This window comes from Canis lupus, chromosome 22 (assembly GCF_003254725.2).
Source record: "Canis lupus dingo isolate Sandy chromosome 22, ASM325472v2, whole genome shotgun sequence".
Taxonomy (NCBI): domain Eukaryota; kingdom Metazoa; phylum Chordata; class Mammalia; order Carnivora; family Canidae; genus Canis; species Canis lupus.
The window spans coordinates 31,072,122-31,097,273 of record NC_064264.1 but is presented as its reverse complement, the minus strand read 5'-3'; the positions used below and the strand labels follow the sequence as shown (position 1 = coordinate 31,097,273).

Here is a 25,152-nt window from a genome sequence, read left to right as displayed (position 1 = left end):
AATAAATAAATAAATAAAATTTTTTTAAAAAGTTTCCAAACTCTCTCACCGAATCTTCTTCTGACCTCAACGATTATAAAGTTAAATTTTGCATGATTACCACAAATGTATTCATCAACCCCGCATTTTGCTTCTTTTTGGTGATTATCACATATTATCATTTATTATACTGACGATAGCCAACACACTTGTCATCATTAATAGCTAAATAATATTCCTTTATGTTCATGAAATCTATCAAGTGGCTGGCATGAAAAGGTTATGGTGCTGTTACTAGAAATGGGTACCAGGGAAATGACACAAATCACAAGACTGGGAGAGACATTGGGACCAATCTGAAAACCGTACTTCCCATCAAAGCCAGCCCACTCCAGGCTGCTGCTCTTTCTTCCATTCAAAGCCAAGAGAAACTAACAGAGCAACATGGAGGCAGCTAAGCAACACAGACACACAGTCCTAGGGTACAGCTGCACAGCTATGCTCAGAAAGAGGGAAGCCACTTCCTAAATAATAAGTGACAGGTATAAAAATTTTGCTGAGGATCTTAGAGCAAATGGACTTCAATTTAATGTAGGTAATCAAAGGTCACTATCTTTAAGATGCAGAGAAAGAGAATCCTTTACCCTGACTACTATAGGCTCTGATATAAAGCATGACCCACCTGTCTATGTTCCTTGAGCAGTTTCCCACAGCTGCAGAAAGATAATAAGACTGCATGTCTTCTCAAAAGTCAAGCCCAGGAGCATGGCTGCTCCTCCACAGTTAGAGAACCAGGAAGCTCAAGAAAGAGTAGGCCCCACCACAAAAGCACAATTTAGTACTTTGCAAATTTGAATTCAGATTCATGTTTAGCCACTGAGAACAGTCCAGAAAGTCTTCACAGCATTGTAATTGTCAGGGGGTGGTAGGTGCATAATGCAGAAGGAAATTAGATAATTCCAATAGGATTTGCCTTAGTAGATCTATGAAAGTTTATTTTAATGATGGCTTAAAGATCATTGAAAGCCAAATAAAATATTATTTTCTACCTTCAAACATTTCCAAATTTATTATAAATCCTAAAAAGCAGGAAAAAGAATTGGTCAAAAATAACAATAACAAAAAGCCTTTGGGGATGCCTGGGTGGCTCAGTGGTTGAGTGTCTGCCTTCAGGTCTGGGCATGATCCCCGGGTCGGGTCCTGGGATTAAGTTCTGCATTAGGTTCCCTGTGGGAAGCCTGCTTTTCCCTCTGCCTGTGTCTCTGCCTCTCTCCTTGTGTCTCTCATGAATTTATTTATTCATCTTATTCATTCATTATTTATTCAATCTTTTTTTTTAAAAAGCCTTTGTCAATATTTAGGTCAGCTTCTTAGATGATAAATTAATTAATGACTGTGCTGGGTGTGTTCTAAAAATTCACAGTAACATATAAACTCTCTGTTTATCTAGTACAGTTTTTTCTAGACTTGAGATTTGCTATTTTTTAAGGTAATAGACTAGTAGAGAGGTTTTAGGTTTACAGAAAAATTGGGTGAAAGTACAGAGATCTCATATATCCCCTTAACCATTCCACCTTTCTAGCTTCTTCTATTATTAACCTCTTGTATTAATATGTTCTAATGGCATGCACCTGGGTAGCTCAGTGATTGAGCATCTGGCTTTGACTTAGGTCATGATCCCGGGGTCCTGGGATTGAGTCCTGCATCAGGCTCCCCACAGGGAGTCTGCTTCTGCCTCTGTTTTGTCTCTGCCTTTGTCTCTGCCTCTGTTTCTGTGTCTCTCATGAATAAATAAAATCTTTAAAAAAATATGGTCTAATGATCTTTCTTGGGATAGGTGCCTTTAACAACACAAGTAGGCAATGATACATGGGTGTCCTTTGAAAGCTCAGACAATGTATACACATTTTGTTGGCTCTGTAATGAGCCAACACTGATACATTATTATTAACTTTATTACTGAAGTCCATAGTAAAATCCCCTGTGCTTCACCTACTCCCTCTCCCCTTCCCCACCAAATCCTTGGTAACCACTAATTTTTTTTACTGTCTCTATAGATTTGCCTCCTAAACACATAATATATAGTTTTTTTCAAAGAAGCTTCTTTCATTTAGCAGTATGAATTTAAGGTTCAACTTGCTATTTTCATGTAGGGAGTGATGAAAAATAGAAGAGGATAAAGCAAACACAAACAATTAAAAAAAACTACTCTTAGTGCTTTACCAATATGTAGTGTGCATAGGGCTCGCACACACACACACATCCCAGTCATTTAGGATTTACATTCGACAATAGGAACGTGCCAAGTATGGAACCACTGGGCTGCAGAGTAAAGACTGTTTCCATATTCAATATATAGTCTTGGTTCAATCATAGATGAAAATCTCATGCTGGTGACTTTAAAATTTGTTCTCCTATTAAAATACTATTTATGGGGTGGAAAGCAGGTATAGAGAATTTGCAAACAAGTTCTGAAATCTTTCTTAGTAGATGTGCTTGCTGTAATGGAAAAAGGGAAGTGATTCTGAAACAATTAAGATATCTTAAAGGATTAAAGCAATGAGTAAATGTGTTTATGCTGTTGAGAGCCAGAGTTCTTACTAAGGAAGAAGAGACATAGAAATACACAACAGGGAATGGCAAGAAAGAACCTCATGGAAATGGATTGGGATTGGAAGTACTGATGTGGACTCTTAATTTCTAAAATAAATCAGAATGTGTATATGAAAAGAAAAAAGAAAAAAAAAAGACTGTGTATATGCATGCATGTGTTTGTTCATATGTGTTTGCGTATGCATCTATATGTGTGAGCATACACATATATATGTATGTATATATTTCCTAACTTTGCATACTGAAAGGGCAAGAAGCAAAGACCATACCAAAGTAATCATAAACATACTGAATACCACAATTTGGCCTTTAATACCATTCCAACTAAAGAAAAGGAAACAACGTTGTACTTCATGGAGATATGTTGAGCCAACTACTTGAAAATTAATATCAAATTTATCTGCACAAAGGCTTGCAATATCAATTAGGTTGAGGGTTCAAAGATATAATATGCTATTCACTAATCACCCACAAGCTAGATGCTCCATATACAAGATAAATCAGAGATATATTGTTACGTCAGAAAGTGAAGATGTGCTTTAGGAAAAAAAAAGCAATGAGGTCTTATAATAAGAACAAGGAACCAACTTGAAAAAAGCCTTCAACTGCCAGGTCAAACTGGGGATAATATTTTTGAGCACCAAAATATTAAATACAGTAATGAATTACAAATTGTTGAAAAATATGAGCTAATGACTATGCTATTGATAAAAATAAATAAATAAATGAGAGAGGAAAGAGGTCTCATGCTTTTAAGGCAGAGTTCTGAGTGATGGCTGGTTAATGTGGAGGGGAATCTGGAGTTGAATCATATGCAGCATTATAGTAAAGACTAGATCAGACACGAATCATCAATGGGTGTTAAGTAAATCCAGAGAGGAATTTTGCTGAAAAACATAAACTTGGAATGGACTTAAAGTGCCTATCACAAAGTGCCAATTAGTTTCAAGTGAAAAAAAAAAAGTAATTATACAGGGGAGAAGCTAGGTAACACCTTCACTAGACAATTAATAGTAAGGTCAGCAGTGAGGAGCAGATGGCCATTGTGTGCCTCCAGTTAGAATACCTTGAGAAAGACATATCTTTGGATATGAAATATCTAAATTTTTGGATATGAAATATGTGGTTGATAATGTATAATCTGACTCTCATCATAAGGAAATGTCAAACCAATAAGGAATATTCTATTAAAAAGAGGGCAAGATTATAGTCTTCAAAAACATTATTGGCATAAAACATAAGGAACAGCTGTGGAAATGTTCCTTATTTCCAGATTAAGGATGCAAGACAATTTGTAGTAATATGCTCCAGGTTAAAGACACAAGACAACTAAGCACAATATCTCAATATCTGACCCTGGATTGGATTCTAAATTGGAAGGGAAGATGCTGTAAAGACTATCCCTGGGGCAATTGAATAAGTATAATCACTTAGATAAAACTACTGCACTAATGCTAAATTTACTAAAGTTGATGAGTGAACTATGCTTATGAAAGAAAATATGCTTAAGAAATATACAGTGAAATATTTAGAAAAGTGGTACTGAGTTAAAGGGTTATGGTGTATAAAATTTAATATCGGTAATAAAATAAAAATACATAAAGATAGGGAGGCAGCAAATAAAAGCAAATGAGGTAAAATGTTAACCACAGATAAATTTAAGTAAAGGGAATAAAGATGTTCTTTGTATTATTCTTGTTCTTGCAACTTTATGTAAGTTTGAAACTGTTTTCAAACCAAACAACAACATTAAGGAAAATAGCATCTAATGAAATAAATAGTAACAATGAATATTATTCTACTGGAATCCTCATCTGCTATCACCTGGGCAGCTCCTATCCATTCTTTAAAATAGCTGGCCAGGGCACTTCTTTCTCTATGTTACCTTTCCCAACACTTTTGTCTCAAAACAAAACACAACAAAACACTACACCTTCCATATCAGCTAGAATTTCACTCATATTCTAGTTACACAGTGAAAATAGCAGTAGCTTAAACAAGACGGAAATGTATTTCCACCCCAACATTGAAGGGGAGGCAGTCTAGGGTTCTTTCTGCTATGTCATCAGTAATCAGACTCTTCTCTTCCTGTCTTGTCATCCTTTTATATTTTTTTAAGAGACAGGGAGAGAGAGGGAATCCAAGCAGACTCCATGCTGAGCACCGAGCTCAATGTGAAGCTCAATCTTATGACCCCCTGAGATCATAACCTGAGCTGAAATCAAGAGTCAGACACTTAACTGACTGAGCCACCCAGGCACCTCACTTGTCATCCGTTATATATGGTTTCCATTGCTAAGGTCACGTTATCCTCCAGTATTGTCCCTGGAGGTCTAGTCATAACATCCACAATCCAGCTGCAAGCCCTAGCTATTTGTCCGCAAGCTAAAGAGACTTCTCAGAAGTCTAATCCCAAACTTCCACTTGCATTATATTAGTCAAAACTTAGTCTCATGGCTACATCTCCTGAAAGGGAGGAGGGAAAATGGAGTCTTTAGCTGGGCATTTTGCCACCTGATATAAAATATGAGTGCTTTCATAAGAAAGAGGGGAAAATTAATATTGGGTAAGCCATTATCAATCTCTGAATATCATCCTGTTGTGAAATCTGCCATTATTTTGTATATATTCTATTATTTCCTGTATCAGACCATATTTTGTTTGTATTTATGTCACTATCCCAAACTATAGCATATAAATTTTGGATATGAAATATCTGTGCTGGCTTTTAAATGTCCCAATGCCTGGCTCAGAGCCAGTCTCACAGTAATTGCTCATGTAAGGTTCATGAAATTAAATGAGTTGACAGGCAGCTATCTGAGATATTAGAGATACATATATTCCACAGGATTACCCTGCCATTGTGAAGAGAACTTAAGGACTCAGTTCTTAAAGTTTTATGTGGTTATAAGACCCGAGTAAAAAAATAAAAAATAAATAAAAAAAAAAAGACCCGAGTGCTGACAAATTTTACTGGTGATTATAGGCCATAGAATATAGAAGATGGTAATCATCTGGAAGTTTTTAACAGTAAAATGACATCCGTTTTCCTTAGTTTTGATGACTTGTGCCTTTATAGGCTCCAAATGCTGGGTGGTCCTTCATTTATTAAATATTTTAAAACATAAATGTTATAAAACATTTAATGTTATAAAACATTTAATATTTCTGACATCATTTAACCAATCAATAAGGAAGTAGGCTTAGAAACAATTTTGTTAGCACACTCAACAATGAGCAACAGAATAGGGAAATAGGAAGCAAGGAATGTCAGATGGCTGAGCGATGTTTCATCTTCTCAATCATATAAGATGCTGCAGAACCCAGGTGATCTTAGAAAAGAGCAAAAGAGGGGTCTTTTATATAAAAATAGTAACTCAAAAAGAATGATTATACATAGAAAAAAAGACCTTATCACTCATGTCATCACCAAATATATTTGAGTTTTTACTATGTGTCAGGCAATTTGATAGACTTGAAATGCAAAATGCCATAAAAGAAAGAAAAAATTCTTAATTTTATGGAGTCTTTAACAGCAGAAAGTTCTCCCAGCTAGTAAGTGATGGAACATGTTTTCAACCCTGGGGTTGTATACTTCCAAAACCCACGCACTCGATCACTACATTTTCACATTAAGAATGAACTCTTTTGGGGGCACCTGGGTTGCTCTGTCAGTTAAATGTCTGCTTCCAGCTCAGGTCATGATCCCAGTGTCCTGGGATGGAGCTTCTTGTCAGGCTCCTTGCTCAGTGGGGTGTATGCTTGTCCCTTTCCCTCTGTCCCCGACCACCACCACTCATGTTCTCTTGCTCTTCTTGGCATGCTATCTCTCTCTCTAAAAAAAAAAAAAAAAAAAAAATTAAATCTTAAAGAAAAAGAATTAACTCTTCTCAAAAACCTCTTATCTTAAATTTTGGGTCTACAGTCAAGTGGTGGTTGAAGATCCTAAAATGTTGCCTTTATTACTTGCTATTTCCATTAAAAAGTGAATCTGCTGGTAATGAGTAAGAGAACTAAAACAATTTTTTAAGTGAAGTAAAATGTTCATTGATATTTTATTTGTATAGTCTCACTTTATTGAATTCTATATAAATGAGTCACCAAAATTTTGCAGCGTTCAGATTGATACACGATTGTCTCAACATAAAAAACAACATTCCAAACCGCAGAGCAATTGTTTGGATATTTTTTTTCTAATTGATGTCAAACATTACCAGAGTTTTCCCCTATATTGATCAGAATTTGAAACTGTGAGCAACCTCAGCAGAGCTGCCAGGGATATCAGATAAAATATTACCCCAATAAAAGGTGGGGCTCCAAAATGAGTAAAACAAAAGGCATGCCAAAAAAGATAAACACACACCCTCCTTTGAAGATTACTGCCAAGTGTCTTTAAAATAATGCCAAGGAAAACTTCTCATCCAGGTTTACTTCATCTCCACCTTCCCTTTTTTATTATTTTTATTTATTTTTATTTTTTAAAAGGTTTTATTTATTTATTCATGAGAGACACGGAGAGAGAGGCAGAGACACAGGCAGAGGGAAAAGCAGGCTCCCTGCGGGGAGCCCAATGTGGGAGTCGATCCTGGACCCAGGATCACAACCTGAGCCCAAGGCAGGCACCCAACCACTGAGCCACCCAGGCATCCCACCACCTTCCCTTTTTTAATTCAAAGTACCCTGGATGTCATGCAACTCAACAGTTTTATCTTGAGCTTTAAAACATATCAGGGAACTGACTGAAATCCAAGTGATGCTTTTATTGTGTCACCTGACCATCACCTGATGGAAAATAGGCAAGGTCTGTGAAGTTGAGGTGTCTGGCCATATATTTGAGATCACAAAAGGTCAGGGTTGGACAAGTTCGCTGTGTATCCATGTGCTTCCCTGTTGGTCTGTCGAGTACCTTCTTTTTTGAGAAGAGGACAAGGGCATCTCTGACTGGTTGTCACACCTAGCTAGATTCCCTGATTAATAGAGCTATTGTGGGAAGCTGTCCAGCTTGAACTGTGAGATCATCAAACCCTAGAAAAGCCTAAAAAAATATCACTTGGCCACACATACTCTGCTTCCTGCCAAAAGGAATTTTAAGTGGCTCTGAATCACACTTCGAGAGCACCAGCCCAGAATGACCACAAAGCATTTCCTTCCTCATTTAGAGTATCAACATGAATTATCTCCCAAAATAATGACTCTTAGTATGGGAGCAAGCTTTGATTATTGTTCTTTTTTATAAGACCAGGGGAAAGACAGATACTTATTGCCTCAGATGCTCAAGAATGACCACAAATAAAACTAGTATGATGTCTCTGGTTCAAATGGAGCACTTTACCCCTGAAATCCAAATATTAATTCAATTTCCTGTTTTAAAAAATTACTGTGTTATATCCTAATAAAGTTAAAATGTGCTTGTATTAAAGCCTATATGCTAATTTGACTGTATTAGCCTACTGGCTAAAAATGGTTTCAACTTAAGCCTAAAACCTGCACATCATCACATTTGTAGAATTACTAAATTTAGGAAAATACCAGGTCCAAGCAGAAGACATAAAAACAAACTTAAAAATGTACTCGGTTCCTTGAGACCGAGTTCAATGGTGCTGGTGGCTCGGGAGGGAGAGGGGATTCAGACCTATGGACCGCAAATGGTTGGTTTTAAAAGGGGCAACAGCTCCCAGGTTCTAAAAGAGACCATAAGCATAAACTTCCTGAGCTTTTTTTAAATAAACATATTCCTTTGAGTTGGACATGTCTCCATATAAAATACAGAGGCACATTTCACTTTGGGGCATTAGAGGGAAACAAAGTGAGAAAGTAAGAAAAATGATGAACACTATTCTTTTCACTTCAAAGTGAAATGCATTCTTCTATTACTTTCCAGGAGGAAAGGCTTTCACATGGTAGCTGGTTTCAAAATAAACCAGTTTGGATTTTTTTCACAATACTTCAATCCCACTTCTCAGGAACAAATCTGTAGCTGGAAACTCAGAGAATCATCATCTCCCATGGAGGCAGAAAACAATGGTGAAGCAGTGAATCAAGTTTGAGAAGGGTTTGGGTTACACTTGCCTATTATTCAAGGCCTATTTAAATTCTTCTTAGGAAATTACTTTCCCAATTACACATAGTAGCACATTTTCCACTGTTATTATGAACAGGAAGCAACAACTCTGACCTCAGCTTCCTTTTTAAAGACACTAATAGGAAGGTCATGGCTTTCAGAAAGAAAAGAAAAAGAAGTATTGCAATTTGGTGCACACATTTCAACGCCATCTCTCCAAAAAGAAAGTATGTCAGGGATTTTTGTTGTTGACAATAACAAGTATCATTAAACCTTTCGGGGAGTTCCTAGTCTTTAACACCTTACTTGCTATCTATTTCCACCTTCAAATGGAGCAAAATTTCAGGTGAAGGAAATCTCATCTTCTAAGTGCTACCCTGTGATTATTTTTAATCGTATTTTACATAGGGATTAGCTGGATATTGAGATGATAATGAAGTTTGAACTTGAATTTATAATTGGCCTCATACAATCCTACTTCAAACTTAGGGATTGTTCTTACTGAGAGGAAAAAGAAAACCAACCAATCATTGTGCCCTAGCACATTTCTTCCAAGTATTTGGTGAGGTAATACCTGATTTTAAAATATATATGTGCAATATATGTGTGTTTGTGTGTGGTGTGATAAGTTATTAAGAGTCAGCCATTGTTAGACCAGCAAAGTGATAAATACCAATTTTACTTATTTGAATTATCTTTATGAAATCAAAATATACGTATTTTGAGTATTGGTGTACATTTGGTCTTTATTTGCAATGGAGAATGAGTATAAATTTATTTCTTAGGTCTCTTCTTGGTCCTTAAAATCTGGGGGTTTATATGTTAAATGTTGCTTGGTGCCTTTAGTTCTTCATAGAGTAAAAATGAGTCTGAAAAAGTAACATTGTAAATGTCTTTCACTTCTTCTGAAGTTCCAAAACTTAACAGCCCTCATAAATTCTATAGGTTATTAGAATTAAAATAATGGTAATAATGAAGATGATGGTGATAATGGCAGCACTTTTTTCACTTTCATCTTTAGGTTTTATGTTTGTGATACTCAAATAATGGTTCTAGAAATGCAGCAAGCTGTACTCCCCTCCCCCTGCCAAAAAAGATTTGTCTGAAACAGAAAGGGAAAGTAAATGCCCTAATAAGATACTATAAACACATTTACAGTTTGTACAGTTATCACTAGAACGTAAGCCCCACAAGAGAAGCAGCTTTCACTGCCTTGCTCAGTATGACTTCCCCATCACTGGGAGGGTGTTCAGTCTTATTTGTATGCATGTAAGCAAGCCTTGAGCAAGGGGACGAAAAATTTGTCCTCACCTTGAGACAGAAATCACCACTAACAACTAAAATCAACAGGAGAGTTTAAATTCCAAATATTCTAAATATTCTGACTCATTTACTGGCTAGTCTGGGCTAACCAATCAGAGCCCCCAAGAAAATGCACTGATCATACTGAGCCTCTTCTCTGACCCTATAAGCTATGAGAGCCACGAAAAAATTACTACTATGCCCATTTTATAGATGAGAAAATTGGTTTACTCTAATTTCCATAGATGTAACTGGCAGAGATGAAACAATCTCTATCTCTCTGAACTCAAAGTCTGGGGGCTTTACCACTATTTTAGCTCTAGAACATTTAAGCCAAGGTAAGGAACAAAATATGAGGTACAGGAATTTAAATACTGATCACCCATGTTACTTTCTCATGCCAAGACCAACACTCATGACTAATGGATGGAAGAAAAGACAGAATTAAAGAGTATACAGTTTTTAACACCTTGATTGAAACAGAGTAAGATCCATCACTGCAGTATAACTATTTCTAAATTGTAAATGAAATACATGATGTCAAGTACTCTTCACCTCAACGCTTCTCTAGGCATCTTGTCACAGAGCAGATTCTGATTTGGCTGATTCGAGGTGAGGCCCTAGATTCTGCATTCCTAATAAGCTCCTGGTAGATGCTGATCTCCTGATCCACAGACAACTCTGTAAGTAAGGAAGATTTTTACCTGATACCTGTCTGAAATATGAGAACTGCATCTTTCTGCTTTGTCAAATGAAGCAAGACCTTTTCAGGTTCCACCAGCTGAAAACAGGTATGGTAATAGCCAGTTGTACCAGAAATCATAGCAATCACAACAGGCTTAAAATGAGATTTGGGAGATTAGAATTGGGGTTTAGGTGGAGTAATAATTATGCAGATTCTAAACACCTCCCTTTTGGTTTCCCTATTAAACCTGTTGTATTCCCTGAATTTCTCATCACCCATAAAACTAGAATATAAACACCACAGTAATGGAGTTTAGTACAGCATAATAGTAGATCATGCTAAGAATCATGATTTTTCCAAGATTGTGGTTCCCAGAAGCCGAGAAGCAGAGTGTAGGGAGAATAGGGACTGGAAAAAGGTGGTCAAAATGTACAAACTTCTAGTTATAAGAGATATAAATATTAGGGATATAATGTATCACATGCTGATTATAGTTAATATAGCTGTATGATATATATATATCTCATATATGTATGTATATATATATAAGTCGTTAAGAAAGAAGATCCTAAGAGCCCTCATTACAAGGAATTTTTCTTTCTTTTTTCTTTTTTGTATCTATATAAGATGATAGACATTAACTATATTTACTGTGGTAATCACTTCATGTTGTATAAAAGCCAAATCATTATGCTCTATACCTTAAACTTATACAGTGCTGCATGTCAATTATATCTCAATGAAACTGGGGAAGAAAAATAATCATGAGTTTTCATGGCATTTAGAGTACTATGGAGCATCACCCTATTTTTTTTTTTTATCTGATGTGTGATTCCTCACCTGCTCATTTGAAAGATAGCAAAGAAGTTATGGTTACATTAGTATCTTTCTTGCTTTTTACCATGTCATTTATTAAGAGCATACAATGTGTAGATAGCCTACTAAGTATTTAAGTGAATTATTATCCAGTAGACAACTTCAGGAAGAAACTAAACATCTCTTTCCCAGCTACTGGCTGTCAGAAACTCATTGAAGTGGATGATGAACACAAACTTCATACCTTTTATGAGAAGCATATGGCCACAGAAGTTGCTGCTGATGCTCTGGGTGAATAATGGAAAGGTTATGTGGTCAGAATCAGTGGTGACAATGACAAACAAGGCTTCTCTATGAAGCAGGGTGTCTTGACCCATGGCTGTGTCTGCCTGCTGCTGAATAAGGGGGCATTCCTGCTATCAACCAAGGAGGACTGGAGAGAGAAAGTGCAAATCTGTTTGGGGTTGCTTTGTGGATGCCAATCTCAGTGTTTCTCAACTTCGTCATTATTTTAAAAAGGATATTCCTGAACTCACCAATATTGCTGTACCTCATTGTCTGGGACCCAAAAAAGCTAGCAGAATCCACAAACTTTTCAGTCTCTCTAAAGAAGATGATGTCTGCCAATATGTTGTTTTTTTTTTTTTTTTTAATTTTTTATTTATTTTATGATAGTCACACAGAGAAAGAGAGAGAGAGCAGAGACACAGGCAGAGGGAGAAGCAGGCTCCATGCACCGGGAGCCCGATGTGGGATTCGATCCCAGGTCTCCAGGATCGCGCCCTGGGTCAAAGGCAGGTGCCAAACCGCTGCGCCACCCAGGGATCCCATGATGTCTGCCAATATGTTGTGAGAAAGCCCCCCAATGAACAAAGCACCCGAGATTCAGCATCTTGTTGCTCCACCTGTCTTCCAACACAAATGTTGGTGTATTGCTTTGAAGAAACAGCTCACTAAGAAAAAGAAGGAAGAGGCTACAGAATATGCTACACTTTTGGCTAAGAGAATGAAGGAGGCCAAAGCAAAATGCCAGGAACAGATTCTCTTGGCCAATATTTGTGTACTATTATTATACTCATTTCAAAGATGAGACTCCTGAGGTTTATGGAGAAGATGCAATTTTCCCAAGGTTACGTGGCTGATAAGAGGGAGTTGGGGTTTCCTGAGATCTTCCAGAAACTAAAGCCAAAGCTCTTATCCACTATTCAGACAGTCCCTTTTCTGAAAGAAAGGAGTACATTTTGTTTTGCATATTTGCAGAGAGCAAGTTTGAGGATTCTTTCTACAAGTCACTTTCAAATCAAGAAGACATTTTCAGCTTATTGTGGGAAGTCCCACTACTCATTTTAGACTAGATCACCAATAACCTCAAGTGTGCCTGATTCTGATTCACATCATGGTGAATTTTAACAGTGCACATGTTTGTTCTTCGGGTGATTCTTTCGTTTGCTCTTGTGAGGAATCCTTTTACGCCATGCATCTATCAGCTCCAAGTTTAATTTGTAACTGCAGTTAACCATAAGCAATGTCTTCCCACTGCCAGCCATTCCATTCTGAACCATGTCTCTACCATGGTAAGTGTTTAAGTACATAGGAGTTTGCTTTTGTTTTTGTTTGCTTGTTTTTTCATCATGTAAATCTAGACTTCTCATCTGGATCATCAGTCATATAGTTATAGGCTTTTAGAATGGGCTGGATCGGGAAGCAGAAACCTAGAGAATAAAGACACCTCAGTAGAATGAGCATTCCAGAGAGCCCCAGGCAATTTCCAGAAGCCCAGAGTGGCATAATGATTCAGCAGTGGGTAGCAAATGGGTGTCTCAACAGCAGGAATAAAGTAATGGGGGACTCCAGTGAATGTAAAGGTAGATGTGGTTGATATCAAGGGCAGATGCTACAGGACCACACAGGAAGCATTAAGCACTTGTCCTTCAGAGGAATGCAAAGAACTTTGGTCCTAGAGGACCTATTAATGAAGTTCAAGGCAAGGGCTTGTTTTTTCAAAAAATCAAAGTTTAAAATTAAGTGTCTGAGGAGGAAATCGTGACACGTAAGCCTTAAAGTCATAGATGAAAATTTCTGAAATTTCTTCCAGCCCAGAATGGAATTACACTTCCAGTCAAGAATGCACCTGATACTGTGGGGGATCTGCTATGGGAATTTAACAAATATGGGTTTAGGAAGCCAAGCAGATTGCTAAAATTACATCTTTTTTCGAACTTCTAATTCACTACTTGAAATAAATGAGCTCCTTTGTGATAAGTACTATATCTTAAGAAACTGAACAAATGGAGATGGCTTTGAAATACCTAGATAAACATTTAAGTGTATTTTGAATTGTATCTCATTTTACAGCTTGATTAATAGTTACCCTGGACCCAAGATGGCAAAGGCTGCTGTCTGTTGCAAAAGAGCTCATCTCCCTTCCTCCTGGGCACATGACTGTGCAGAATAAAGAATACAGCTCTCTGTCTCCTTTACAGCTAGACATAGCCCTGTGACTAAGCTCTGGCCAACGGAATGTGAGTAGAATGTTGAGTGAAGCACCATGAAGGGTACTTAAATGGCAGGAACATGCTCTCCTCTCTTTCTTCATTCCCAATATCTGGATAGAGATATGCTGGCTCGACTTGAGAAATGGAGGCCATGGGATGGAAGAGCACCACCAGAATCCTGGATCCCTGAGCATTTTAAGAAGCAGAGCTGCCTGCCATTAAAGTCATTGAATGCCTACATGCAGGCATTAATGGAAGAAAAGAAAAATGAATTTTGTTGATTCAAGTGTTGTTATTGAGTTTTACTGAAAGTCACAAACAAATGAAATTCTAAATAATACACAGAACCATCATCTTTGCAAAAGTCTCATCAAGAGTTAAGTGGTCATAGTGGCTATCAATGTCCAAGGTGGTGAGATGAGGATTATCAGTTCCCAAATTATTTAACATTCCACTTCATGCAACATCCAATAGAGCAGTGATATTAACATTCCCAGAATAAACATGGTTACTTCCATCACTATTTCTTAAGAAATTTTCACAGTTACCAAATTTTCTTACATAAATATAAGATTTACCTTGAATAACCTGTATATGCCTATTGCTTAGTACAAAAAGCTTTGTTAAAAATAAAAGGAACTGAAGGGAAAAAAATAACTAGTGAACCAGAAAACTTTCCCACTATTGAACAAAACAGCTAGTAGACTATAAGATGAGAGAGAAGGTTTATACTAATCTTTCTCTGGCAGCCAAAGTAGTAAAGGTGTTTTTATCAGTGGCTAGATGGATGATTCTCTGCAGAGCTGTGAAAAAAAAGGAAGTTAATAATTGACACCCACTGTCCTTCTGGGTGGGTTCTTCATAATATTTTCTAGCACTATCAACTGTTTTTTAAATTTTTTTATTATTTATTTTTAAAAATTTATTCATTTGAGAAAGAGAGAGAGCAAGCATGGGGGTGGGGAGGGGGAGAAGGAGAGGAAGAGAATCTCAAGCAAACTCCATACTCAGCATGAAGCCTGATGTGGGGCCCAGTCTCACAACCCTGAGATCATGGCCTGAGCTGAAAACAAGAGTCAGGGGCTTAACTGACTGAGCCACTCAGTTGCTCCACTCTCAAGTGTTTTTAGCCCTAACATTCTTTATAATGTTCCTCGGCTGCCCCCTACACACACACCTACACACTCCTCTCATTAAGGCATGATTCTACTTTCCAGACTTTCCCTCTCATCTCATTAACATAATAGGAGCTGATACTTACACAGTCTTTAAATATAGCTCATTCAACCCTATGAAGTATGTGACTGTGAGGTACCCTTATTATCCCATTTTAAAGATGAGAGTGTGAGTCATTAAGCTAGTAAATCATGGAGTTAGAATCCAAACATAGGCAGTCTGGCTCAAAGTGAGTCTGTTCTACAAACACATTCTACATTCTATTCCCTTGGGAATATTTGTGAAATAAATATGGTTGGCATTATTTATCAGATAATCACATCTTTCACAAAACACAGCTCCTTAGTCTAGCTAAAATGTCTTCTTGGGCTGCCTGGGTGGCTCAGTCAGTAAAGTGTCCAACTCCCCCACCTGCTGTTCCCCTGGCTCACGCACACATGCTCTCTCTCTCTCAAATAAATAAATAAATCCTTTTAATAAATATGTAAGTACATAAATAAAATGTGTCTTCTTAAGGAGAATCAGCAATCTATTGGAAGAGTACTTTGGGAAGGGGGCCTGTGTATCTCCAAATCACACTCAACCAGTTGGTATAAGTTGGTTGTCCATCAGAATCCTATGTGTAACTCTGCTTGAGATACTAACAATATGAACATTAAAAAGTAAATTAATTTTGCAGTTTTTTGTACAAGGTTAGTAAGAGTGACCCCTGATATACCTGAGCACAATATATTCAAATTTTCCAAAAGGTTCTCTTTTCTGTTTTATGAGGCTCAAGTCCTTGATCTAAGGAAACTGTTGGAATTTTATGATTTCCAGCTTAGTACTGAGCTGCTGTTCTTCAATATCACTTATGCTTCAGCGTTATCTTTACTTTACTATTGATTTTTTTCTCTATGCTGCTGGCCTTTTGAATCTGGCAAATATAGACATTAAGAAGACTTTTTATCTATTTGTGATCATGCTGTACTCTTTATTTCTGAGTTCTGATGCTGAGTTTTTCAGTAAGGCACTATCCAGGGACATAACAATAACTGATATTTTACATTCTGTACAATGTATTTTTTTGTTCTGGATTGCAGATGAAGAAAGTGATATTCAGAGAGATACCGTACATTGCACAGGATTAACCAGGGGTAAGGGCAGAAACCAGAACTCATCCAGATCACCACTCCAAACTTTGTGCTCCTTACATAACACTGTCATGTCTTTACCAAATTTAAAGGGCCCATTTTAGCAATAGTAAAAAGTCTATGAATTCTATCTTTGAGGTTATAAAATCAATGAAAATTATGAAACAATTTATAAAATTCACTAAAAACCCAATCCATATTTTCAAAAACATATTCACTTGTATCTTTGGCCAGTACACATTTAATAGTTTTTGTTGCTTACCCGCTCTTCCATTGAAAACTGGGAAATTGGCTGACCATATGTAGTGAGAGACAGCAGCCATACTGTGTAACAAGGAATTCACTTCAACCCCTGCACATAAGATTAGACCAAAGCAAAGCCCTGCTTTAAAATGCAGCCAATCCATTGCCAGGAGCCAATACCAACTTGGCCCAGTTTAAACAGATGAACTGAGCCAAAGAGATTCCTTTCTTGAGAGTGTCAAACTGAATTAATAGGAAGTTCAGAGCTCTTGTAGAAAGTATCATGACAACTATGATAGTGCACAGTCAACTGAAGTATGAGGAAATGAAAATAAAATTATAAATAACAAGAGTCACCATCGATATGGTACTTACTATGTGTTTCACTTTCTTAATGTATTTACCCTACAAAGTAATTACTAGTATTAACAACTCCCACCACCACCCTTTTACTGATGAAAATATTGAGGCACAGAGGAATTAAGAAACTTGTCACAGGCTCTAAGTGGGAGAGCAAGATTGAAATCCAGACCATGTAGCTTTGCTGCCAAATTTGATTTCACACAAAGGCAGCTTAGTGTACAGACACAGAAAAGACAATAAACAACAACACAGTAGGAGAAACAGAAAATCACAAGAGAGACTCAGCAACAGACAGAGACAGCGCACAATACACAAGAGGCATCCAGCTCCCAGCCATACACTTTAGCTCCTCTTCTCAGATTCACATGGAATCCCTGATTATGTCCTCACACAGGACAGCTCAGTGGATCTGCTCCTTGTAATAGACAGATCTCTAAGTAAAATAATATGATTCTTTTTGGTACTTTGCAAACACAGTATTTGAAGACACTAAATGTGATATCACTGTGTACTTCTTGTCTGAGGTAAAGATGGGCTCTCTTAAAGATTTATGATCTGATGTGGAAGAGAAGGTAGAAATATATACATGCAAAAGAAATATTTATAATTTCATGAGGACAATGAGAGTATGATGCAAATTGGAGTTAAAGAAAGCTGAATAAACTTAAAACTGTTGGTAATAAATCATTAAGGATTTCCTGAAGAAATAAGGCATGAGCAGGGATATGTTTGTTGAAGACACAGCTTGAACCAAGATTGATAGAGAACATTTTGCCTCAATGGAGAGGAAAAAAAGGCATTGCAGGGTTGGATAGTAAAATCTGTGTGTATGTGTGTGCATATGTGCATGGCACATGAGCATATGCTTTTGGAATGCAGAGGAAAGAAAAAGATAAAGCAGAAAATCTAAATGAAGTCAGGTGTTGAACAATTATACAAGAGCCCAAGCCAAGGTAATTAATTTCTCTGGTCTTATAACAATCTGGTATATTTTTGGCTGCCGCCTTAGTTAAAGCATTTAAGACAAACACATTTTATGATCATAAAACCATCACTGAATTATCATTTTATGATGTTTAATCAAATAATCAAGCATCCTGAAATCAAGCACCTCCTTGCGAGTTGTCTTCAGGCCATGCTGGGCCTTTCTTGCAGTCCTATGTGTTGGTACATACCAGCCACCAATAATACATATAGACTAAATAAGCTAATGTTACTGCTGTCTTTCAATTGGAAATGAGATCATATATATAAAATTAAAAGTCCTATACAAGTTTTTTTAATTGTTTATATTCATGTCTTATAAAGCCAAAAAATTATTTGCTCATGTCTCCCTGCTTTCTGAACTCCCACCAGACTATCATCTATTCATGTTGTGCCATGAGGTTTCTGTGATTGCAAACAGATCAATTAAAATATAAATTTTCAGGGACACCTGGGTGGCTCAGCGGTTGAGCATGATCCCAGGGATCAGGGATCAGGGCATGATCCCAGGACCCGGAATTGAGTTCCACATCGGGCTCCTTGCAGGGAGCTTGCTTCTCCCTCTGCCTGTATCTCTGCCTCTCTCTCTGTGTCTCTCATAAGTAAATAAATAAAATCCTTAAAAAATAAAATAAAATAAATCACCTTGTTAAAACCTACTGAATCTTTGTTGATGTTTAAAAAATAAAATAAAAATAAAATATAAATTTTCAGTTATTTAAGCATATTGATTTTGCCCTAAAATAGAGTGCTGGCAATGCTGTGTCTGCACAAATAACATTCTGGTCCTATCTAACCTGGAAAAGCCTCTCGGGCTGAATCCAAGGAACCACGATGCTAAAAGATATAAACTAAAAGTACTAGCAATAGAAAAAGACAAAAATGTGAAGCGATTAATTCATAAATATAGTCTCTAGAGCAACTGCCTTACAAAGTACAGCTAAAAACCTTTTTTTGGTGAAGTTGGCCACAGCAACTTCTTGCAAGACACGTCTATGAAGGCAAGGGAAACAAAAGAAAAAATGAAGTATTGTGACTTCTTCAAGACAAAAAGCTTCTGCACAGCAAAGGAAACAATCAACAAAACTAAAAGACAACCTACAGAATGGGAGAAAATATTCGTAAATGATATATCAGATAAAGGGCTAGTATCCAAGATCTAAAAAGAACTTATCAAACTCAACACCCAAGAAATGAACAATGGGCATGAAATGGGCAGATTGGACAGACATTCCTCAAAAGAAGACCTACACAATGCCAACAAGCACATAAAAAAAATGCTCCATATCACTTGACATCAGGGAAATACAAATCAAAACTACAATGAGATACCACCTCACACCAGGGAGAATGGCGAAAATTAACAAGACAGGAAACAACAAATGTTGGCAAGGAAAGGGGAGAAAGGGGAGGAAGGGGAACCCTCTTGCACTGTTGGTAAGAATGCAAACTGGTACAGTGACTCTGGAAAACAGTGTGGAGGTTCCTCAAGAAGTGAAAAATAGAGCTACCCTACAACCCAGCAATTGCACTACTGGGTATTTACCCCAAAGATACAGATAGAATGAAACAATGGGACACCTGCACCCCCAATGTTATAGCAGCAATGTCCACAAGAGCCAAATTGTGGAAGGAGCCATGATGTCCATTCACAGATGAATGGATAAAGAAGATGTGGTATATACATATATTGGACTATTACTCAGCCATCAGAAAAGAGGAATACCTACCACCTGCTTAGACATGGATGGAGCTGGAGGATATTATGCTGAGTGAAATAAGTTAATCAAAGAAAGACAATCATCATATGATTTCACTCATATGTGGAATAAAAGAAGTAGTGAAAGGGACTATAAAGAAAAGAGGGAAACTGAGTGGGAAAAAATTAGAGAAGACCAACCATGAAAGACACCTAACTCTGGGAGACAAAGGGTTGCAGAAGGGGAGGTGAGTGGGAGGATGGGGTGACTGGGTGATGAGTATTAAGAAGGGCACTTGATGGGATGAGCACAGGTGTTATACTATATGTTGGCAAATTGAATCTAAATTAAAAAATTAAAATAAAAATTAAAAAAAACTTTTTTGGGCCTCTTAGTTCAGAAAAACTACAGAATAAAGGATATATTTTGTTTCTTGTCAGAATATACATACTCTTCTGATGTTTCCTAATCTTTTCCAAGTATGAAAGAAAATGGTCTGAAGAGCTATATGGGTAAATGAAAATTTATAAAATTATAGATGAGCATTAGTACGTACATTGTTTACATAGTATAACTGAATTGGCAGATAACTCAGCAAGTTAATACATTTCCTTTCCGCTTTTCTGAACTTTCCAGATTTTCTGCAAATAATTATGTGTATTTTGTGACAGAAGAAAACATTTCTAGAATAAAAATTTTACAAAATTAATGTAGATAAGCCAGATCAACCAAACCATATTTTGAAGAACAGTGAACTGACACCATTTTTCTTACTGTTGTTAACAAAGTGCTACATTCAATCAGAGATCTTCCCTTTGCACTTTAATACTTGGCAGCAAATCCAAAGTTGCTCACAAGGACAAAAGCTAATTCACTTTATATAATCAAACTGGGTGGGTTCTGAAAACAAATGTGCTGAAAGATAAACCTTTGCATAAATCATTCTTCTGTTATACTAAGCTTCCATGAAACTCTCCTGAACAGATTTTAATTTGAGTTTAGACACCAACATCCAGCAGACTATTTCACTGATTGATAATGATAAAACTGAGTGGAAAGGGAGGCCATTTATGAAACAAACAATACAACGATCAATCAAGCTTAGGGCAGATAATATTCAAACTCTTGTGTAGTATTTGACTCTCTAGCACCACTCTGTGGAGACTAGCTAAGCTGCTGAACACTTTAAAATTAATGCTAAAATTATCAGTGCTAAGGTTCAGTGTCAGAATGAGGACTCAAAGATATAATGTGGTATCTACTGATGACCCTCAATGAGCTGAATTCTCTTTTGCATGCTTAGCTTAGATTCTAACATCAAAACACAACCATTTCTTCCTCCAACACCCATCTGCCTCCTGCATTTGCCACACAGGCAAATTAATGGAGATCAGATAGGGGGTCAACACCCCTGCACCTTTTAAGTCCTCGATGGTGACTTTTTGATTCCTTCTACCACCTGAAATTGTTTTTTTGTTTATTATTTTATCCATTTGGTGTTATGTGTAATTTCATTATTCCTTCAAACTATGTTTATATTGGTCACTACAAGAAGTCTAGAACCTCCACGTCAGCCGCCATCCCCTTGTAATCCCAATTTTGCTCTGTGAGAAATGAAGCAATCCCTCCACTTCACTCTATCCCTTTTCTATGGCATTAATCACTACCTGACATACCACATACTTCACTTATTAATTTGTCTTCTTCCTCTAAGATTTTTACCCCATTAAGGCAGACATTGCTATTTGTTTTGCTTTGTTTACTAACAATTACCAGTGCATAGACTTTGACATGTAGTAGGCAATCTATAAAAATTGTTTGAATAGGGGTACCTGGGTCACTCAGTCTGGTTAAGTGACCAACTCTTGGTTTCAGCTCATGTCGTTATCTTATGGGTTGTGAGATAGACCCCCATTTCAGACTCCCATGCTTAGCAGGCAGTCTGCTTGAGAGTCTCTCCCTCTGCCCCTCCTCCCAGTAGAGTGTATGCTCCTTTCAAATAAGTAAATAAATCTTTAAAAAATTGTTTAAGTGAATAAATGCATGGCATTTTAAAAACCACCTAGGAAGCCTAGAGGCTCCCACTAGGCAATTCTTATCATAATAACCCTTACTCCATGTGGCAGGAAGTCAACAAAAGGATTTTGTGGTTGCTGAGAGTTTTTATTCCAATCATAAAACCAGGAACTGAGGAAAGTAACAGACATGGGCTCTGATTCCTTTCAGATAGATTCAGTTCAAAACCTCACTTATTACTTAACCACCGTAAGCTCTCACTCTGACTGCTCACAATAGGGTTCTGGATCCCAAGGAACCAGTGTTAGCTCAGAACAACTGTTGTGTTATATCTCAAAGAGCCAAGCATTTCCTTCTATCAATACAGAGCCATCCCTAAAGCTGAAGATCCCTTGGCAGGAGGCTAGAAGAAATGCACACTTGTGATATCATCACAGAATTCTTTTTTTTTAAAGATGTTATTTATTTATTTATTCATAAGAGACAGAGAGAAAGAGAGAGAGAGGCAGAGACACAGGCAGAGGGAGAAGCAGGCTCCATGCAGGGAGCCTGATGTGGGATTCGATCCCGGGACTCCAGGATCATTCCCTGAGCCAATGTCAGGCACTAAACCACTGAGCTACCCAGGGATCCCCCAGAATTCTTTTTCAAGAGTACCTAAGTATTCTTTTCACATCTAAAATTTAAATTCAGATATTGGATAACAGGACAAAAGGCCAAGACTTTTTAAAGTAGGTTCAAATTGGCCTTTCATTGACACACCTAGAATTTGGGGGTTTTGGCTGATGTCAGTGTTGTTTTACAAATCAAATGTTTTCTTGGTGGGCTGCACATATAGTTTCTTTCTAGAGTACTCATGATTGATCAGCAAATACTAAAGATCTCTGGGGTTCAGACCATTGTGATAACCTACTGACTAGTCTTTTCTTCTCCACCACCTAACCAAACCCTAACTGTCGCTAATGTTAACATCCTGATATGTGGCTTCTGCCACTCTGGGATTCTAATACCCCAGTGAAATCAGAATTCACTTCCACTGTGTCTCCTCTCACTGAATTCTAGGTCTACAAAGGGGAGAGACTCTGTAGACATTTCCCAAATGGCTAGGATTCTCCTCCCCAATGAATTTCTCAATGCATGGTTCAGGGAGACCTTATACCACAGTCAGGAGTTAAGAGAATGGACCAATCACAAAAAAGTCACTCTCATTTCCCAACATCTCTAAATCTTTTACTTTCTTCCTTTGTGTTATACAAGAAATGTCTAGGCCACTGTTGAGTCCAAATTCATCAGCAGACTACGAAAAGGAACTAAAATCCTCCCCAGCTGAGTATAGAATTACATATAGTTACATATACATATGTTGACATATTCTTCTTGATGTAAATCACATTCTTCCATCGTTGGCCACAATCCTCAGAACTCATTCCCCTATGTATACCCAGGGTTTTGGAAATATAAATTAATAAAGTCATGCAATTCCATTGGGTTGACTTTGTAATAGGCCCTGAGGCATGCTTACACTGTGAGCGGGGATTTGGGGCACAGTGCAGTGGCGTTTGATGGTTTGAAAACTGAGCAACCTCATGCTTCTCATACATCTCCACCCCATGTTAAGACCTCTACTTAGCACCTTATTAGTTAAAATTGAAATTTCTGCATAAGAGACTAGGGAAAGTTATAAACTGATGTAAACAACCTGGAGCATAAATCTTTGAGTGTAGGCTCCAATAATCTCAGCCCTGTGGCTGAAAGGGATTAGACATTTCTATTTTAGGAAGTGGCTGGTCTTTAGTTGGTGCCTTGAGCTGAGAGCTAAAGACTTTGAGTGTCATTTTCATCTATTAAACCATCCACTGCTATACCTCCTAGTCCTTCAATTCCTCACACCCCAAACTGCTCTCTTGGAGCAATTACCTTGTCTCACAAACTTCCTTCAATGGGACTGTTACTCAAAGGGACAACAGATGATATTTTGATTAGCTGGCTTTTTCACTAATTTCAGTGGCTTCTCAGGTCCATTTTCTTAATATCAACTTTCTTTTTTTTATAATAAATTTATTTTTTATTGGTGTTCAATTTGCCAACATACAGAATGACACCCAGTGCTCATCCCGTCAAGTGCCCCCCTCAGTGCCCATCACCCATTCACCCCCACCCCCCGCCCTCCTCCCCTTCCACCACCCCTAGTTCGTTTTCCAGAGTTAGGAGTCTTTATGTTCTGTCTCCCTTTCTGATATTTCCCACACATTTCTTCTCCCTTCCCTTATATTCCCTTAATATCAACTTTCTTAACATCATTTTCTTAATATCAACTAATTTCCACTTTCTCTCACCTTCTTCAAGGACAAGTAATAGATTCTAGGTTCCCTCAACTTTTCTAAAGGCTGCAGTCTCTCTTGGTACAACTTTAAATAACAGGGCTTTTGGACTCTCATAAAAGAAACCAACCCTAGCTAATTAAAGTAGAAATGGAAATTATTTAAAAGATGCTAGATAGCTCAGATACTCTCTGGAAGGGCTAAAGAAGCAAACTTAGGAATTTTACAGCCAGAAACAATTTCCAAAAACAAATCACTTTACTTGTCAAGACATCGGGAAGCTCCTGCCAGGCACAGACACCACAGCATGTTCAAACAGCCTCAGTGACTAGACCCTGGATGCTGCCTAGGGAGCTGCTGCCACTGCTCCCCTCAGGAACCAAATGTGGTTGTGCATGCTGTCACCAACCCCATATGTTGTCCAAATATATTCTAGATGGTCCTTGCTTTTTGGTGAGACTAATCAGTTACTGATTCAGTCTAGAGAGCAGAGGGATCTGATTAGCAGAGCCTAGATACATGCCCTAACTGCGAAGAGCCTAGAAAGGTAAGTATTAGAAGGTAAGGGAAGGACAGTAAAGTATCACACAAACTGATAAGGCACTTTGAGACCAGAAAACAAAGTAGGCGACTCCATAGAATTTACACAGAGTTTTATTCAGAGTAACTTACTGATCAGGGATCAGACAGGCAATGATCCAGCTGCTGCATAGCTTTTCTCAACAAAGTCCAGACTTTAGTCTACAGATTTTATAGTGCAAGGGGATGGGGTTGACAATGGAGAGTGGGCTGCAGTAAGATCCAGGGGTTTGCATGCAGCTGATTGATAGCCAACCTTTAATTAGATCTTGTGGCACCACCTGTGCATCAGGAAAGGGAAAGACTATGTTATCTCTAACAGATCCATGGGAGGCCAAGGCAAGCCTCCCTCCACCCCAGCCTTGGCAAGCATTTCTAACATACATATATTAATCTCCAAGGGAAGAACATGCAGCCCCAAGAGAAGTCATTGAGTGAACATGAGCAAGGTGGGTGGTCAAAGGTGGAGTCACTATTGTCAGCACTCTGACAGTGAGTTCTGGCAAGGCATCATAAGGGAGAATATTTCCCAAACACAGAATTTGGGTTCTGATGCTTGGATGGACAAAAACAAAACTGATAAAAGTCCACTATCCATGCTTTGTAAAAACCGGCAAGGGCTAAAGTGACAAAATTAGGAGATAACTTGAGATTAGTGACCACGTTTTATACCATTTTTATTTCCC

General features: G+C 37.7%; 1 protein-coding gene across 17 annotated transcripts in view; it reads right to left on the bottom strand.

The window, feature by feature from the left end:
- Positions 1–25,152, bottom strand: part of SCEL (sciellin) — a 297,125-nt gene that overhangs the window by 127,805 nt on the left and 144,168 nt on the right. For 11 of the 17 annotated variants that reach the window (XM_049099241.1, XM_049099237.1, XM_049099244.1 and 8 more), the window contains one exon: positions 6,251–6,427. The exons of the other annotated variants lie outside the window; for them this stretch is intronic. The gene's annotated coding sequence lies outside the window, so the exon portion shown is untranslated. The remainder of the gene's footprint in view (positions 1–6,250; positions 6,428–25,152) is intronic. 17 annotated transcript variants of the gene reach the window in all.